This window comes from Balaenoptera acutorostrata, chromosome 10 (genome assembly GCF_949987535.1).
Source record: "Balaenoptera acutorostrata chromosome 10, mBalAcu1.1, whole genome shotgun sequence".
Taxonomy (NCBI): Eukaryota; Metazoa; Chordata; class Mammalia; order Artiodactyla; family Balaenopteridae; genus Balaenoptera; species Balaenoptera acutorostrata.
This window is the reverse complement of record NC_080073.1, coordinates 78440922-78460330: the sequence shown is the minus strand read 5'-3', so window position 1 is coordinate 78460330 and position 19409 is coordinate 78440922. Positions and strand designations below refer to the sequence as shown.

Below are 19409 nucleotides of genomic sequence, written 5' to 3'. Positions count from 1 at the left end.
CATATCTCTTAGTTCACATTCCTGGCAGAAGTGGTTGGGTTAATCCATCTTTGAGAGCTACACGTGAAAATATTAAATATGACGTCATTCACGTATTCAAAAATTGTCTATTGAGTGCCTTCATTGAGGCAGTTGAAAGATTCCAAGATGAACTGAGACACCACATCCCTCTGGTCTAAGTGACATCTCTTTTAGGTTACATAATCTGCTTATCCCTCTCCTTAGGAGCTTCTGTTGCTCTCTGCCTGATATCATCTGTTTTTAGTGGTTGCTTTCTGTTCTCAGAAATTTTTAGTATTATTTGTAGCCAAAGAGAGCTGTGCACGAAGATTTGGGCACATTCTTCCCTGCATCACTGTCAGCACTCCCTCTTCCTGGGTACCTCCTGCTCTCAGGCCATCTAGGGCCCCTTGGGAGGCTGGCGACAGCTTTGATTATCTGCTTATCATACTTCCTCATCCCTTTTCTTTAGGTTACAGCACTCTTTTTCTTTGAGTAATTGTTCTCTTTTTTTCTTGTTATTCTGGTGGGGCTCCCCTCCCCCCAGATGCAGTAATGGTCACGTGACCCACGCAGGGCCAATCAGAGTCCTATTTAAAATTCATATAAGGGGCATGGAAAAGAAGTCCTTTTTTGTGTCTGGGCCCGAGGCTAGGGGTCCCCTAAGCCAGCTTCTCTACTAAGTGGAGCAAGCCTGTCTGTGGGATGAAACCAAGGAGAAACAAGCAGGGATGGGTGATGGGTGATGGAAGGAGAGATGAGTCCTGGTGTCTGGGAGTCCCTCTGTCCTAAGAGCTGATTCCTGTAGCTCCCTTCTCAGTCATGTGAATTGCCCCAGTATCCTTCCCAGATAAGTGAGCCAATACATTACATTTTTATTTCCCCTCTTAAACTACTTTGATTCGGGTGTCTGTTTCTTGTGACCTAAAGAGCCTCGGCTAATAAAGTCATCCCTTACTGAGCTGCCTCATCATTGCCTATCTTTTCTGTGAAGAGTTTAATTTTCAGATAATTCTATATCACTCTCTTCCAATCCTTCCAACCTTCCACAATCGACCCTGTCTCTCTTTTTTTTTTTTTTTTTTTTTTGGCAGTGCTGTGTGGCATGCAGGATCTTAGTTCCCCAACCAGGGATCAAACTCATGTCCCCTGCAGTGGAAGCGTAGGGTCTTAACCACTGGTCTGCCAAGGAAGTCCCGACCCTGTCTCTTCTGGTGCCCTTTCTCAGCCTCTGCTCCCCTTTTTCCAAAGGGGCAGCTAAGATAATCTGAACCGATGTTTGTTGGCAATCTGTATATCTTCTTTGGAGAAATGTCTGTTTAGGTCTTCTGCCCGTTTTTGGATTGGGTTGTTTGTTTTTTTGGTATTGAGCTGCATGAGCTACTTGTAAATTTTGGACATTAATCCTTGTCAGTTGCTTCATTTGCAAATATTTTCTCCCATTGTGAGGGTTGTCTTTTCATCTTGTTTATAGTTTCCTTTGCTGTGCAAAAGCTTTTAAGTTTCATTAGGTCCCATTTGTTTATTTTTGTTTTTATTTCCATTTCTCTAGGAGGTGGGTCAAAAAGGATCTTGCTGTGATTTATGTCATAGAGTGGTCTGCCTATGTTTTCCTCTAAGAGTTTTATAGTGTCTGGACTTACATTTAGGTCTTTAATCCATTTTGAGTTTATTTTTGTGTATGGTGTTAGGGAGTGTTCTCATTTCATTATTTTACATGGAGCTGTCCAGTTTTCCCAGCACCACTTATTGAAGAGGCTGTCTTTTCTCCACTGTATATTCTTGCCTCCTTTATCAAACATAGGTGACCATATGTGTGTGGGTTTTTCACTGGGCTTTCTATCCTGTTCCATTGACCTATATTTCTGTTTTTGTGCCAGTACCATTCTGTCTTGATTACTGTAGCTTTGTAATATAGTCTGAAGTCTGGGCACCTGATTCCTCCAGCTCCGTTTTTCTTTCTCAAGATTGCTTTGGCTATTCGGGGTCTTTTGTGTTTCCATACAAATTGTGAAATTTTTTGTTCTAGTTCTGTGTAAAATGCCATTGGTAGTTTGATAGGGATTGCATTGAATCAGTAGATTGCTTTGGTTAGTATAGTCATTTTCACAATGTCAATTCTTCCAATCCAAGAACATGGTATATCTCTCCATCTGTTTGGGTCATTTCAATTACTTTCATCAGTGTCTTATAGTTTTCTGCATAAAGGTCTTTTGTCTCCTTAGGTAGGTTTATTCCTAGGTATTTTATTCCTTTTGTTGCAATAGTAAATGGGAGTGTTTCCTTAATTTTTCTTTCGGATTTTTCATCATTAGTGTATAGGAATGCAAGAGATTTCTGTGCATAAATTTTGTATTTTGCTACTTTACCAAATTCATTGATTAGCTCTAGTAGTTTTCTGGTAGCATCTTTAGGATTCTCTGTGTATAGTATCATGTCATCTGCAAACAGTGACAGCTTTACTTTTTTTCTGATTTGGATTCCTTTTATTTCTTTTTCTTCTCTGATTGCTGTGGCTAAAACTTCCAAAACTATGTTGAATAATAGTGGTGAGAGTAGGCAACCTTGTCTTGCTCCTGATCTTAGTGGAAACGGTTTCAGTTTTTCACCATTGAGAACGATGCTGGCTGTGGGCTTGTCATATATGGCCTTTATTATTATGAGGTAAGTTCCCTCTATGTCTACTTTCTGGAGGGTTTTTATCATAAATGGGTGTTGAATTTGTCAAATGCTTTTTCTTCATCTACTGAAATGATCATATGATTTTTATTCTTCAGTTTGTAAATATGGTGTATCACATTGATTGATTTGCGTATATTGAAGAATACTTGCATTCCTGGGATAAACCCCACTTGATCATGGTGTATGATCCCTTTAATGTGCTGTTGGATTCTGTTTGCTAGTATTTTGTTGAGGATTTTTTTTTTTTTTTTTTGAGGATTTTTGCATCTATGTTCATCACTGATATTGGTCTGTAGTTTTCTTTTTTTTGTGACATCTTTCTCTGGTTTTGGTATCAGGGTGATGGTGGCCTCATAGAATGAGTTTGGGAGTGTTCCTCCCTCTGCTATATGTTGGAAGAGTTTGAGAAGGATAGGTGTTAGCTCTCCTCTAAATGTTTGATAGAATTCGCCTGTGAAGCCATCGTGTCCTGGGCTTTTGTTTGTTGGAAGATTTTAAATCACAGTTTCAATTTCAGTGCTTGTGATTGGTCCGCTTATATTTTCTATTTCTTCCTGGTTCAGTTTCGGAAGGTTGTGCTTTTCTAAGAATTTGTCCATTTCTTCCAGGTTGTCCATTTTATTGGCATATAGTTGCTTGTAGTAATCTCTCATGATCTTTTGTATTTCTGCAGAGTCAGTTGTTCTATAGCATTCATTTTTGAAGTAGAAACAAGGAGAACTTTTCATTTTTCTAGAGTTCATTTAAGTGCAATAATTTTTAAATGATAGTTTAGATTGTTTTTAAATGATAAAAGGTTGTTTCAGCATACTTCAAAAATATGAACAAAAAATTCACTCTCAAACTCTCTGTTAAGGTTTTTTTCCCCCCGCCCCCCACAATAATTCCTTTTTATTCAATCAAGTGCCTTTTGGAGTTCAAGTTGATGGAGAAAATCAGTAGGATTAATTCTGGATTAATTTCTTCCAATTTATTTTTGCAGCTGCCAATTCCAGACAGCTTTGTGCCAACTGGCTTAGTGTGAAAGATTTTTCCAAATGAGATTCTTAAAGTTATTGGCATTGTTGTCCTTGTCATCGTCATCATCACCATCATCACCACCATTCTCGTCATCATTATCATCATCACCATCATCACCATCATCATTACCATTATCATCACCATTGAGGCTGCCAGCCTCCTCCATGGTTCTGGCTTTGATAAAAGGGACACTCAGACTTTAAAGGATAAATTAGAGAGGATGAAACTTTGTCTTATATTATCCAGGTGATTCTGTAAGGAGGTCACAGTGTATCTGAGTTTTTATTTGCCCACCCCCCAACCTGGGCCCCAACACCATCTACATGGCATGCTGTATTCCTGGTTGCTGGACCTGAGTGCCACATATGGACCAGTGTGAGGACAGCCCTTGCTGGCAGCCTTTCCAAACTGCTCTGAAGAAATTCTCTGTTCTCCCCTTAATGATTTATCAGTATGCTTGGCTTGGCCAGCAAAAGTATGGCAGCAAAAAGGGGCCGGCTTGGGAATGCTAATTCTACCATTTACCAGTGAAGTAGCCTAAGGCAAGCCATTTTGACCCCTCAGTTTCCTTATCTGTAGAAGGAAAATAACACTTATTTTTACACAGGTTTTGAGAATTTGAGATTATGAATATAAAATCCCTAATGCAAGGGAAATATTTAAAATACAAAATATGATAGGTCGTTCTTTTTATGGCAGAGGTCAGCTGAGGGTAAATTATAATGGACACTAAGAACAGGCTGGGCCACATGCATTTTAATACTGAGAACTTCTCCTCCTAACTATTGACTCTGCACGTGTTAGTTAACCTTTCTGCCTCAGTTTTCTTATCTTTAAAACAGGGGAAATAACGTATCTACATCCTTGGATCATGTGAGGATAAGCTTGAGTTAATACGAATGAAGCCTGAGTAGCCAGGGCTCTAGGATATTAGTTCTGGGAATTACTGTTTTCTCCCCTCTCTGTTTTCCTTTCCCTGGTTCCTGCCGTATTTCTTCTGGGCTGCTTATTGAAGCCTCCACTTGGGAAAGGAACTGATACATCCGTTCACATGACGGCTCAGAGGAAAGGATAAAGGTGGTACATTAAAGGAATAAAGAGAAGGCTCGTGTTGTTAGAGCACAAGGTGTGAGAAAGGAAGTGGTGGAAGATGAGGCTGGAAAGATGGGACCAAAGGGAAGAAAAAGCCTTCCGTCAAAGTGAGGAGTTTTACTGATAGCACTTCCAGACTTATTGTGATGGCAAAGTGATGGGTCTTACTGATAGCACTTTCAGACTATTGTGATGGCAAAGGAGACACAAAAGGATGCTTGCCCTCAGTGAGACCGAATTAGAGTTACAGGGCAGGGCTTCTGAGCACAGGCTGTGAGATAACAGGGCTAAATGCCTAGTAGTTGACATCGACAGCAGCAAGCTGTCAGCAGAGAAGGCGCGCTGGTGCTGTGGATGGAGCAGTGTTCTGCAAATCAGAAGCCCTCGGTTCTGTTCACTGCTTAGCCACCAACTAGCTGCATGACCTTGGGCCGGTCTCTTTGCCGTCTGGGCCTCAGGTTCCTCACCTGCGAACTGAGACAAGAGCACTTTGCAACCCTTCCCATTGCTACGTAATTCTACAGGAGAAATGACTCATGGCAAAAGTGGTACAAGAGCTCTTTGTGGAGAATGTAGAATGTGAATTCAGTGTCCAGTCTCAGGATCCAACTTCCTAAAATTTTTTGAGGACGTATCTCCAAAGAAGAGGTATCCATAGCATATTCATTTCCTAGAGCTGCGCTAACAAATTACCATGAGCTCTGTGGTTTAAAACAACAAAAATTCTCTCACAGTTCTGCAAGGTAGAAGTTCAAAATCAAGGTGTCAGCAAGGCTGTGTTTCCTTCCAAATCTCTAAGATGGAATCTTTTGTTGTCTCTTGGCATTCCTTGACTTGTGGCAGCATAACTCCAATCTCTGTCATCACGTAGCCTTCACTTCTTATCTGTGTCTTCTCTTCTTTCTCTCATAAGGATGCTTGTCATTGGATTTAGGGCCCCACTTGGATAATCCAGAATGATCTTATTTCGAGGCCCTTAACTTAATTGCTTCAGCAGAGACCCCTTTTCCAAATAAGCTCACATACACAGGTTTGAGGGGTTAGGATATTGACATACCTTTTGCAGGGGCCACCATGCAACCCACTACACATGGCTAAAGGTGAGTGTCCCAGCTTTCTTCTGTAGGTCAAATATGCTGACGTTCAAAAGGAAAGAAATTGATGTGAAACGTAATGCCACCTAGAGAGAATTTTGGAAATTTGGGAGTTATAAGGACTGACGCAGAGTGGGCAAGGACCAGGGATGCTCATTGTGTGGGACACTTCCACATAAATAACTGACCCATGTTCTATAACAACTTTTCAGTCCTACCCCACTTGCATACATCCCCTTGGACGTTGATGTAGGTGAGGAACCTGTTTATAATTATCTGGGCCTAGAACATATCTCCATTTGACAAATAACCAGGAGGTTATATCATCTGTGAATTGCATTTCAGAGTAAGGAAAAGGATATTACAAAATATTTATTATAAGAGGGTTTTTGTTTTGTTTTGTTTTTTGCTATGCCATGTGGCTTGCAGGATCTTAGTTCCCCAACTAGGGATTGAACCTAGTGAAAGCATGGAGTCCTAACACCTGGACCACCAGGGAATTCCCAAGAGGGGGTTGTTGAGTCTGATGGGAGGAAACTCACAGGGAAAAAAGTCCCCCTCCTAAGGTGTTTTTCACAGACCTCCTTTAAGTGAATTTTCCAGTTGGTAGTATTTTATCAGAATTTCCTAAAGTAATTCCAATCTCCCTGAGTGATGCATACTTAGATCTACCGTAGCTCATGGCTGTGTCTTGCGGAATAGTCTCGAGCTTCTGGGGTGGGAACCAATATACTGTGTAGTGAGACCTTCTTTCCCACAGTCCTGTTTGGTGGTGGATGGATGTGGTGACCAGCCTCTCTGAAACTTAATTTTCTTATCTTTCAAATAGGAATGTCATATACCAAGTCACTGTTATCTAAAAACTAATCTAAGTCCCCAAATAAAAAAATTATGAGAGTATACCTAAATACTAATTGGATATCGAGAAGTAGGAACCCTCTGAACAGAAGTAAATCTCACCAAGGCTGATGTCTTTCTCTGTTCCACTGCTTCCCAATACAGGCGTTTGGAGATAAGAAAGCAGGGGAGGATAGTAATGCACGCTCCAAAACCAGACTCTCCCGTGGTGCTCCTATAATTAACTCCATTAATGGTAGATGGTGACCCATGTTTTTAACTTCTGTTCTCCTGCTCTCAGATGGAATGTCAAAGCAATATCATTTGAAAGAAATGGAGGAGGAATGCAAGGGCACCAAGGCCTGAAAAATGCAGCTGCACGTACTCCCCTCCATCTTCATTGTCTTTATCCTGGTCCTTGAAATGCCAGCCAACTACACTTCATGGCCTATGTCTCCCCTAGGAACTCTCTTCCCCCATAAGTTCTCATGTCTCATACATCATGCCTCCTCCTTTTCTGACTTCCTTATACAAAACAGCATCCCTAATCAATCATATTCCTTTACCCTACTTTATTTTCATCCAAACAGCTGACATCATTTTATAATTTTATTCAATAATTTGTTTATGGCCTCTGGCTCCCACTGGAATATGTGACCCACAAGGGCAGGGATACTGCCTACTGCATTACTTTACCCTCCATGCCTAGAACAGAAACTGGCATCTAATGAGCTCCCAGTAAATATCTGTTGACTGAATGCATTTCACTCTTTCTTAACTTTGTCATCAGATCTAGAGTTCCAGGTTGATACTCATTCATGGGTTACTTCTGCCTGCTTTGTGATTTGAATGACGCACTTTTTCAGGGACAAGAGCTTCGCCTTCCATTTTGGTTTTCCTTTTTGAATTTCCTTTTGATAATTAATAAATACCCTTGTCTGATCAGCTTTTATTATTTCCTTCTGAGCAATTTGTTAGTCCTGGCTTAAAGGACTAGTTAGAAGTTTGACTACGGAGGTATGCTGGGCTTTGAAGTCTTCCAAGCATGGCTCAGCTAATTCATTATGTAAACATTGCCACCACAGACCATTGACCATGAGCAAGATGAATAGAACATGGTAAGGGGATTTACAGCAGATGATGGGAACATGAACTCCCTGAATTGTTTATTTATTCTATATTGGAAAAAAAAGTGGTTACTGGTTACCCTAATGTAATTATTGATGACTAGACTATAGTCTATAAATCCAGGAGGGTAGAGATCTTGTCTGTCTTGCTCACCTCTGTATCTTCAGGACCTAGAACAATGTCTGGTATATAGCTGAAGTTTATTAGCTGAAGTTTATTAACTGAATAATTAACTGAATAAACTGAAGTTTATTAAGTTTATAATGTTTTGAATGAATCACTGAATGAAAGAAGGAATACTGCTGATGGGGAGGGGGAAGGTTAGGGCCACTTGGTTTCCTAACTAGATGACAAGTGAGAAGGACAAACACGGTTTTGACCTGCAGTCAGCCTACATGGCACGTTCTGGTTTCTCCACCTACTGATCTCAGCTGTGCTCGGAGCGGGCCCTGCAATCCTGACCCAACATAACAAATGAATAGCACGGCTATTTTATTTTATTTTATTTATTTTATTTTATTATTATTATTTTTTGCCACACCTCAGAGCTTGTGGGACCTTAGTTCCCAGACCAGGGATCGAACCCAGGCCCCCAGCAGCAAGAGCTCCAAGTCCTAACCACTGGACCGCCAGTGAATTCCCCATTTATTTGATAGCTACATTCCTAGTACAGCCTGTCAATTAAGATGACACAAATTAAACCTTATTTTCCCACATTTGGATGCAAGAGTCTGAAAATCTGGATTAAGTCCAGGTCCATTAGATTTTCTAGATTTGTGACAACATTCTAGAATCTTGGTTTTCAATCTCTAAAATGATTACAACTCCCCCTCCCCTGATTAGATCCGGTGTGGCTATCTTTAACAAAGTTAGTATTCCTGTAATTACTTGAATAATACCCATTTCTCACTTGAACTGTAAGCTCCACAAAGGCATGGACCATCTGTCCTGTCCTCTGTTGAATCCTCAGATTGTAGTACAGTACATTGTACATAGCACGTGCTCAACAAACGTGTGTTGAATCAATGAATCAGTGAATCATGCATCACTTTGTATTCCCAAGGACGCTGAAATCAAAGAGGCTCAGAGTCACCACAGACGGGTAAAAACATACATCTTTGGGCTCTGTGATACGCATCAGAGAACAGCCCATACTTTGATTTCACACCGTTCTTTATATCACAGGCCGTGTCACCACTACATCTTTGAAACTAAACTGTACATCCCCATGGATCCCTGGGTGTTTTGTGAATGTTTCTTTCACCAGGAAGGGTTCCCTCACTTACCTTTAGAAGTTTTCCAGTGCCACAATCTGCTGCCATAGTTCAGGTTTCTTTGCAAAAAAAATACATATCCGAAGTCCCCTTCATGGGTACATAGTGTATTCTCTGCCATGAAATGGAGCATGGAATTTTATTAGCTAGATCTTGGATGGTCTGCTCAAAAAGTATTCATCTGGGGCTTCTCTGGTGGCGCAGTGGTTGAGAATCTGCCTGCCAATGCAGGGGACATGGGTTCGAGCCCTGGTCTGGGAGGATCCCACATGCCGCGGAGCAACTAGGCCCATGCGCCACAACTACTGAGCCTGCGCATCTGGAGCCTGTGCTCCGCAACAAGAGAGGCCGCGATAGTGAGAGGCCCGTGCACTGCGATGAAGAGTGGCCTCCGCTTGCCACAACTAGAGAAAGCCCTCGCACAGAAACGAAGACCCAACACAGCCAAAAATAAATAAATAAATTTAAAAAAAAAGTATTCATCTGGCTCAGGTAATTTGTCCCTCTGGAAAAGTTCTGAAATAGACCTCTAGATATCAAGTTTTAGAATAATAACATGACCTCAAAGGTCATCTAGATGAGCAGGTACTAATGATGAGGCAACAGGACAAAGTGTTAGGCTTTTCTTCCCACCCATTTGTTTTGAGTAGGTCTGGTTCTTTCCCTAGTCCTCTGTTTGCCTGATCTATGAAATGGGTGTGTGCGTACCATACCTTCCCCCAGGACTGTAACTTGGATGTCAGCAAGCTTCATTAGCTGCTGTTTGCCTCACCAAAGAGAACACAGGACAGGTGGAAAGTGTCTTTTAATTATCTGTCTGCCCACGTGCCAGGTGCCACTAACCCAGCTTTCAGAACTGAGATTGGCATCAAATAGAGCAGCCACGCAAGGAAACGGGAAACAACAGAAACAGAAGGCAGCACATGGGCCCCAGAGAGGCAGCTGAGGAAGCAGAGGTTTGGTCTGGGTCCTACGTTTCAGGATGGGGTGATGGAGACATCGTGTGCTTGGAGGTTAGGTAGACGCAGATTCAAATCCCAGCTGAGGGTCTTTGCAAGTTACTTAAATATCTGAGCCCTACTGCCAAGATTAAAACAGGGCTATGTTATTAAATGTCTAGATTTGTGGTAAGAATTTAGAGACATGTATGTAAACCATATGATACATCGCAGCACTCAATCATGAGTATGTGTCATTGTTTTTGACACTAGGGAGAGACAAGGTCAAGTTTGATAATGTCTGTTGTATATTCAGGTGGGAGAAAGTAGCCAACTCTTCCCTTATGTGCTAAAAGAAACTACTGTCTACCAGTTAGACCAATAAATAGATTTTGAAGATGAAATTTTGCTTCAAAAAGTAGTCCCTTGGGGCTTCCCTGGTGGCGCAGTGGTTGAGAATCTGCCTGCTAATGCGGGGGACGCGGGTTCGAGCCCTGGTCTGGGAGGATCCCACATGCCGCGGAGCAACTGGGCCCGTGAGTCACAATTGCTGAGCCTGCGCGTCTGGAGCCTGTGCTCCGCAACAAGAGAGGCCGCGACAGTGAGAGGCCTGCGCACCGCGATGAAGAGTGGCCCCCACTTGCCACAGCTGGAGAGAGCCCTAGCACAGAAACGAAGACCCAACACAGCCATAAATAAATAAATAAATAAATAAATATTAAAAAAAAAAAAAAAAAGTAGTCCCTTGCCTCCCTTACCCATTTGTTTTGTTTTGTACCCATCTTGCTTATAAACTCATTCTTCGTTGTAGCTGAGGTTACTTGAAATGAGTTTAAAATGAAATATAAATTTCTGTCATCCTGATGGGCTTCTCTTCCTATCCCATGCACACTGCTGATGCTGTCTTATTCTACGTTTCATGATCACATACACGCTGACCGTGGATCCAAGCCTGGAGAGGGATGTCCTAGGGCCAGAGTGACCACATGAACACTTGTATTTGCCCCCCTTGAAAGCTCTCCACCCCAGGCTCCATGACCCTTCTGTTCTGTGGAAACCCTAAAATATTTTTAGAAGAACTCGTAACATTCAATGGAGCAGGAAATGCAGCTGTAGGCATATTTGGTGAGTCAAGCTGGTGTCACCTCGGTCTTGGGCAGAGCCTTGAGGGAGCTGGCATAGAAATTAGTCCAGGTAAAAATAGGACTTTTACAAAGACCAGTGATGGAAAACCCAAATATATAGGAGATTTGAAAAGTAAAGGAGGAGGGAGGGTTTTCCATTGGCTTAGCCAAATATCATCCCATATATTAGCAAACAACCTTGGGCATGTTACCTAACCTAAGTCTTATTTTCCACAGCTTTAAAATGGGGATAATGAATACCTACCACAAACGTTTATTATCGTGATGAGGGAAGATACTGCTGGTGAAGCACCTTGGAGATTACCCAGTACTTAACAGGTACTCAGAAATCAGTTTCCGCCTCCTTTCCACGAGTTCTCTTTCTCATATAGTGGTGTGTTGGAATTGGCTCACGCTGGATTTAGGGTCAATTTCTGCCCTGTTTCAAGTTCAGGGACATCATGTTGGTAGCTTGAAATTTGCTGTGGTGGGAGTATTTACACCATGGAAGTTGGCAAATGCTGTCAGTCAGGGCTCCTTCATCCACAACCCTCCCTAGAAAACTTGTTGTTAAACATTTACCAGCACATCACTGGGTATTGATGAACTACTTTAACATCTTTGAGCCTTGCTTTCCTCACCTTTAAATGAGGGAGAAGAAACACAGTCTGCCCATCTCACAGGGATTTGGTGCCCAATAACATAATGAAAAACAAAATGACTAAGAGTAGTAATGATTAAGATTTGTGTGAGCTAGAGAAGGTGCTAATAGCATTTCTCCCAGGGAAGAGAGAGAAATGCTGGAGGTCTGCCACTCCTGGTGAGGTACTCTGGTCCATGACTGGAAGCTGAGAGGAAAGGGAGCCTTGTTTTCTTGGCCACACGCCCTTGGATTGGAGCTTCAGTCATTTAAGAGACGTGGATGAGGGAAGGAGGTGGTGGCTCAAATGCTGCAGATCCATGTTGTTATTACTGAGACTTAGTAGCTTTGCTTTTTTTTTTTGGCTGCACCCCGGGGCTTGTGGGATCTTAGTTCCCCAACCAGGGATTGATCCTGGATCCCGTGAGTGAAAGTGCCGAGGCCTAACCACTGGACCGCTAGAGAATTCCCTAGTAGCTTTTCTTTTTTTTTTATAAATTTATTTATTTTATTTATTTATTTTTTATTTTTGGCTGTGTTGGGTCTTTGTTGCCGTGTGCGGGCTTTCTCTAGTTGCAGCGAGCGGGGGTTACTCTTCGTTGCGGTGCGTGGGCTTCTCATTGGGTGGCTTCTCTTGTTGCAGAGCACGGGCTCTAGGTGCGCAGGCTTCAGTAGTTGTGGCACTTGGGCTCAGTAGTTGTGGCTCATGGGCGCTAGAGTGCAGGCTCAGTAGTTGTGGCGCACGGGCTCAGTTGCTCCGCGGCATGTGTGATCTTCCCGGACCAGGGCTCGAACCTGTATCCCCTGAATTGGCAGGCAGATTCTTAACCACTGCACCACCAGGGAAGCCCCCTAGTAGCTTTTCTTGAGTAAATATTTCTTCAATGGCTCTCTGCCCTTAGGACAATTTCCATATTTATTTATTTATTGAAGTGGACTTGATTCATAATATTACATTAGTTTCAGGTGTAGAACATAGTAATTCAAAATTTTTACAGATTACACTCCATTTATTGTTATTATAAAATATTGGCTCTATTCCCTGTGTTGTACAATATATCCTTGTAGTTTATCTATTTTATACATAGATAAACTGCTGTGAACATAGTGCTGCTACGAACATTGGCGTGTATGGATCTTTTTGAAATTAGTGTCTTCCTTTTCTTCAGATATATAAATGGCTGTTTTATATAATTTTCACCATTTATAGTTGTATCCTGTGAAGTGATCTACAGAGCTCCTCATGCTGCCATTCTGAAAGTAGAAGTAGTAGTGATTTTTTAAACAAAACTCCAAAATCATAAAGGGGGAAATTTGTTGGTTTTTACTACATTAAAATAAAAAGTTTTTGTTCAAGGATGGGTGGTAGATAGAAAGTCAACTGATGACTTCCAGGTGGGCAACTGAAATAAAATATTTACAAAGTAGATTGATAATAAAATATTGTATATTTTTAATGGATATACATCTAGAATATATAGGAATTTCTATAAATCTGCAAGAAAATGATGGGTAACCTCATAGAAAAATGGGCAATGGATGACTAAGCAGGTCACAGAAGGAAGAAACTCTTACAGCTAGTTGAATTCATGAGGAGCGACTTAACCTCATTAACAGTCATAAAAATGCAATTAAAATAAGATTCCATTTTACTCTCAACAGTAGGCAAAAATTGAGTTATAAGCTATCAAATGCTGATGAAAGTGGGGAAACAGAAAGACTCATGTACTGTTGGTGAGACTATAAGCTTTTGGAGAACAATTTGGTGTTATTCAGTAAAATTAAGTGCACATATAGCCTACGACCCAGAAAATTCCATGCTTGGGTACTTTAGAAAATCTTTCACAAAGAAACAAGGGGAGGAAGATTCATGACAGCATTGTTGTTAATGTTTGTCAGTGCAAAGATTTGGAACCAACCTAAAAACTGAACAGAGAAAGGATGAACATGGTGGGGTACATGCATGTTATCAAATACAGTTTATCAATCAGAAAGAAGGAACTGGATCCATATATATCAATAAGGATAGTGCACAAATATAGTATCGAGCTTAAAAAGTAAAAAACACAATGAAATGCTTAGCACAATGCAATTGATGTAAAACATAAAATAATGCTTTCTGTTGTTCATTGTTACACAACTTTGTGAATAAAGGCATGGATGATGGAATGATATACACTGAATACAGGAGCATGGATGTGAATGGTGGCAAGGAGGTGGCAAACGGCTTTGAGCATGGAAGATGAAGAAGACAAAAAAAAATGCATAAAATTAAATTTAAAAGGGACTATGCTGGTGGTGGCATCAATAACGCACCACAAACTAAGGAGTATGGTTGTTCCTATCAGTCCTATTCTGTGCTCCCAAAAACCCATTAATGATGATGATACAATAAGATAAGGTATATGTAAGTGACTAGCAGTTCAACCATCTTTGCTAATTCTCCTTTCCTTTCTGACTACCTTACAGAGATAGCACCAGAATTAGGGAGATGAACATTTGAGATGGGCTTTGAAAATTTCCACAGAAATGATAGTTTGAATTACTTTTGTAAAAACTAGGTATGGGGCTTCCCTGGTGGCGCAGTGGTTGAGAATCTGCCTGCTAATGCAGGGGACACGGGTTCGAGCCCTGGTCTGGGAAGATCCCACATGCCGCGGAGCGGCTGGGCCCGTGAGCCACAATTGCTGAGCCTGCGCGTCTGGAGCCTGTGCCCCGCGACGGGAGGGGCCGCGATAGAGAAAGGCCCGCGCACCGCGATGAAGAGTGGCCCCCGCTTGCCGCAACTGGAGAAAGCCCTCGCACGAACCGAAGACCCAACACAGCCAAAAATAAATAAATAAATAAATAAATAAATAAGAAAATCCTTAAAAAAAAAAAAAAAAAAAAAGACATGTTTCTCTAGTGGTAGAGTTTAAAAAAAAAAAAAAAAAACTAGGTATGAATTGCTACTATAAAAATGACTATTTATTTGTTTAAATTGGCCAGTGGCTCAGTCAGGTAGAGACTAACTGGGAGGGTAGAGCTTAAAAAGAAAATATTTCAGCAAGGCAAGCTGTCAAGGATCATATGAATTATACCAGAAAATGAAAATTAAAAATTCTTGGACAAAATCTGTAAGTCCTGAAATACGGTCCAAACACTGCCATCTGCTCATAAAATTATGGAACTTTCCAGCACCTGAATGGACTGTCTCCACAAAGCTGTCAAGGCAAAAATCTGAGGCACCAGAGCATCAGGAGAGCTTCCAAGGGAAGAAGGTCACTGGGATGCTTTCACTCTCCTTGGTTTACTTCTGCACAGCAATTCCCAAAGTTAAAAAAAAAAAAGAGGATTTGCCCTTATAAAGCACCAGTCCAAATTATACTTCCTTCTACTTAGCTAACCCTGGAGCGTCCCTACTTTATTACCAGTACCCATCCGATTCATAATCATTCTTCAAGTCTCATCTCAAGTCTAAGAGCGAATGGGATGAATAAGGGCCTTGGATACAGACAAACATGGGTTCCAATCTAAACTCAACTGCTTGTTAGCTGTATGAGCTTGGGCAGAAGATGAAATCTCATTGTGCTGCAATTTCCTGAACAAAATGGGGAAAACAATACCTAACTTTCAAGTTGTTGTGAGAATGAAAAAACTAGAGGAGACACTCAAATCAATATTTACACATTCTCTCTCCTTCTCATTCCTTTGACTCCTCTTGTCTCAGTTGATCTCTCCTTTCTCGGAACTTCCCCAGCACCTGCAGGTGCAACTCGGTGACTTCCTATCTTGATTGTAATCTCACTTCCTGGCGTAACTTTTATCTCACCCGGAAGAGCTTAGCATGAACTTTCTTTTCCTTCTTCTGACCTTCCCCACAAAGAACACTCATTAGAACAGGAGCTTGGCTGCATATTACCAAAGTACCATGAACAGATAAAGGATGGAGGGGCCCCTGCATTTCTCTTAAAATACCCCACTGGCCATCAGTTATAGAAAAAAAGTCTGAAAATTCTCATCAGAAAATGGTGTTTTAGGTAAAACAAAATTGAATGCAGTATTTTCAGCCACAGAGAAGCTACACTCATTTATCTTTACGTTTTTAAACGGGGTGTCAGCAGGGGGAAACCAGATCCTTTGTTTCGCCCTCCACAAATACAGCAGTGACTCAATCGCTCCTTATTCTGCTGTCACAAAGGGAGCTGGACACTTTATTTTCCCTATGACAAATCTAAAGTAGGTAATCACTCTTTTCTCTAGATAACTAGGCAACACCCACAGTCAAAAAGGATTCTCTCTTTCTAGTTCATTTAAACTCATAATTTCACATAGGCCCGTAATGATACACCAAACCACAGAAATAGTTCAGTTTCATCCTACTGTTCCCAGGCAGAGAAAATACAGGTTAGCTGGTAAGGGAGGGTACTGAAAGCAGAAGTTCAACTCAAATCCTTAAGCCAAATGGACAATTTCATGGCTATATTACCAGCCCATTTCCCCAAGATTCACTGGGAAAAGGGGTGCTTCCTATTTTTTGGGGTGCAGGGAGCTGTGTGTCCTGCATGGTGGGAGTGCACAGGGAGTGCCCTTCTAGTTTCCATGCCATGGTCGTCCCCAGGAAGCCAATCACTCAGCCAGCTCCAGGGTGACTGCCAAGGCACCTGGGCCAAAGGACTCTACGCCTTTTAATGTAATACAAATTTCTATGAAGGGCTATAGCCTTCAAAGGAACTTAAAGTAATTATAACCTGGCTTTAACACAGAGGCCATTTGTTCCATACATTTAAATCAATCCAGTTACATTTTGATGCACACATCGTGCCAAGCGGTCAAGATGAACAAAGCACTACGTGAATGCTTCAGAATAGCAATTCTCACCCGTGGAGGGAATACAAGAAGACCTGGGTAGCTTTCCCTTCCTTTTTTTAAAAACAGCTTTGTTGGGCTTCCCTGGTGGCGCAGTCGTTGGGAATCTGCCTGCCAATGCAGGGGACACGGGTTCGAGCCCTGGTCCGGGAAGATCCCACATGCTGCAGAGCAGCTGGACCCGTGCGCCACAACTACTGAAGCCCGTGTGCCTAGAGCCCATGCTCTGCAACAAGAGAAGCCACCGCAATGAGAAGCCCGCACACTGCAATGAAGACTAGCCCCTGCTACTAGAGAAAGCCCATGCACAGCAATGAAGACCCAATGCAGCCCAAAAATAAATAAATTAATTAATTTTAAAAAATAAAAAATAAACAAAAACAGCTTTGTTGAGGCTTACTTTGCATACCCATAAAAGTGAAGTACAATACAAAGAGGTGAAGTAACTTGCATAATATCTCATAGCTGGCAAGAGGTCAAGTCAGGATGTGAAACCTGACAGCCTGCATCCCATCATAACAACCAGATGGAAGTACCTGAGGCTCAGGGAGCTATAGAACTTGTCCAACACAGCTACTCAGTCACAGGGATTAAGTTGAAACTTTGAGTTTGTCTATTCCCAAATCTTTACTTTTTTACTACATTACATTGGTCTCACTCCAAATTGTGGGGAGCTTTGAATACTGTAGCTTCCCAATTACTTTAAAAATGTTTCTTTCATGCCCATTACTCACTCAACAAACAGTCATGGAGTGAGTGAATTGGGCCAGAGCCACAGAGCTACAGAGAACTAAGGCATGGTTGGATCCTGGGGGGATCACAATCTTGTGTGGAAACAGACACAAAAACAATGAATTCTAACAGCAGGAACCTGTAAAAAGTACTCTGTTTGGAGAATAGGAAGGACTAAATTTCACCCAAGAAAGCAGAAACTTGAAGCAGCAGCCCAGGAGACATGCTGATGAGAGAGTCTATTCTTAATTCTTCATAATAGGGCACAGGTGACAGCAGAATCAGAACAGCATTTTAATACTAGTTGATGGAGGATGGAAATTGATGGAGAGGAGATAAATTGTTAGGTCAATCAGGAACAAGATGGGAGATACTAGGGATCCTAAGTTAGAGCCGTGAACACAGAGAAGGGAAGGTGGGGACAGATGGCAGAGAATCTGTACACAGCAAACACACAGTTATGTTTTTTCCACTGTGTTCTTTTTGTATTAATACCACATCAATTTGCAGTTTTACAGGAACCAAGATTTGAGCTCCTTAGGTGCTACTATACTTTCATGTTGCATGCACATACACGTACACAGTTTCACTAGTAATTTTTCACCTACAGATTTTTCTTTAAAAAAAAAATAAATTCCCGTGTGGCACAAAGATCTGTAGGTGTGGAGGCTTCCAGTGCAGAAAAAGGTCCTTTGGAGGGGAAGCCCAAAACGATGATCAGTGGTCAGTTAGTTATTAAGTCCACCAATGTGCTCAAAACTGGGCAGGAGGACTTATAGAGGGAAAAGGCATGAGGGCTCAAGGTGGAACCTCTAATTACTCCTTGATTCAGTGGGGAATTTTGTCGACCCAGAGAAAAGGAAGAGAATCCTAAAGTTCTCATGCATAAAGCCTTCCCTCCCTTTTCCCACACATGTAATTCCTTCCTTTAGAGGTCTTTTGGGGTTAGAAAGTTGTCCTCTGGCAGTGCAAATGCTTTTGGGAGAGCACCTGACATCTGGGATGAAATGGATGAGAGGGTAAGACAAATTTTCTCCCATTTTTAATTTTGCTAAAGACTTTGCTGACAGTTTGTGAGAGAAAATTCTAATTTTGAGTAGCTCTTATTATTACAAGGGTACTATCTTCATTTCCATGTCTGCACTAAATAATCAAGACCCAGTTCTTCTCTTTGCCATCTTTCCTCTTCCCTGGCAGCCACAGACAAGAGGGTCGAGCTCTGCAGTTTTGGTGGGTATACAATCTACCCTGGACACCAGAGGCTCTACACCAGGACCTACTGGAAGGTTTTCCAACTTCATAATGCAAATTGCAAGTTGGTGTTTCTTTCCAACAGGAATCCTTGGCGGGTAAACTGGACTGTTCTCTCCAGAAGAAAGCACAAAAAGGGAGAGCTGAAGAAATTTTAAAAAGAACCCATGGTATAGTCAAATTCCAGAGGCCATCACGGGTATAGCCCTTGCTGATATAAGGGCTAAGAGGAATCAGAAAGGCTCAACTAGAACAACCTAACAGGGCTGCCAAGGAAGCAAAAGAGGGCTAAGAAAGCATCTAAAAATACAGCAAAGGCTGCTGCTAAGTTTCCCTCAAAGGCAGCACGTAAGACAAATATTGTGAAGCCCGTGAAGGTTTCTGCTCCCTGAGCTGGTGGAAAATGTCAAATTGTGAAGTGAAGGTTTCTGCTCCCTGAGTTGGTGGAAAATATCAAATTGCCAGATCAGATTTTTTAAATTAATTAATTATTATTTTTTAGATCGGATTTTAAAATAAAGATCTGACTCTAAAAAACGGATTCCGTTCTTAAAACAAGGCATACATATTCACATCTTTCCCTTTCCTCTATACTCATTTCCTCTCATCCCTGCTTTTTTTTTCCCCCCAACAAATTTGTTCAAAGTCTTCTAGGAGTTAGCCATCAGCTGGACCTTCCCTGGTCCCAAATATCTAGACATGATTGTCTTGAACCCCATTCTATGCCCCATGGGAGTGCAAAGCCCATC

The 19409-nt window shown here is 41.6% G+C and overlaps 1 pseudogene; it reads left to right on the top strand.

Moving 5' to 3' along the window:
- Positions 1-11099: 11099 nt before the first annotated feature.
- LOC130709124 (60S ribosomal protein L24-like) lies at positions 11100-19082 on the top strand (annotated as a pseudogene).
- The last annotated feature ends 327 nt before the right edge of the window (positions 19083-19409 follow it).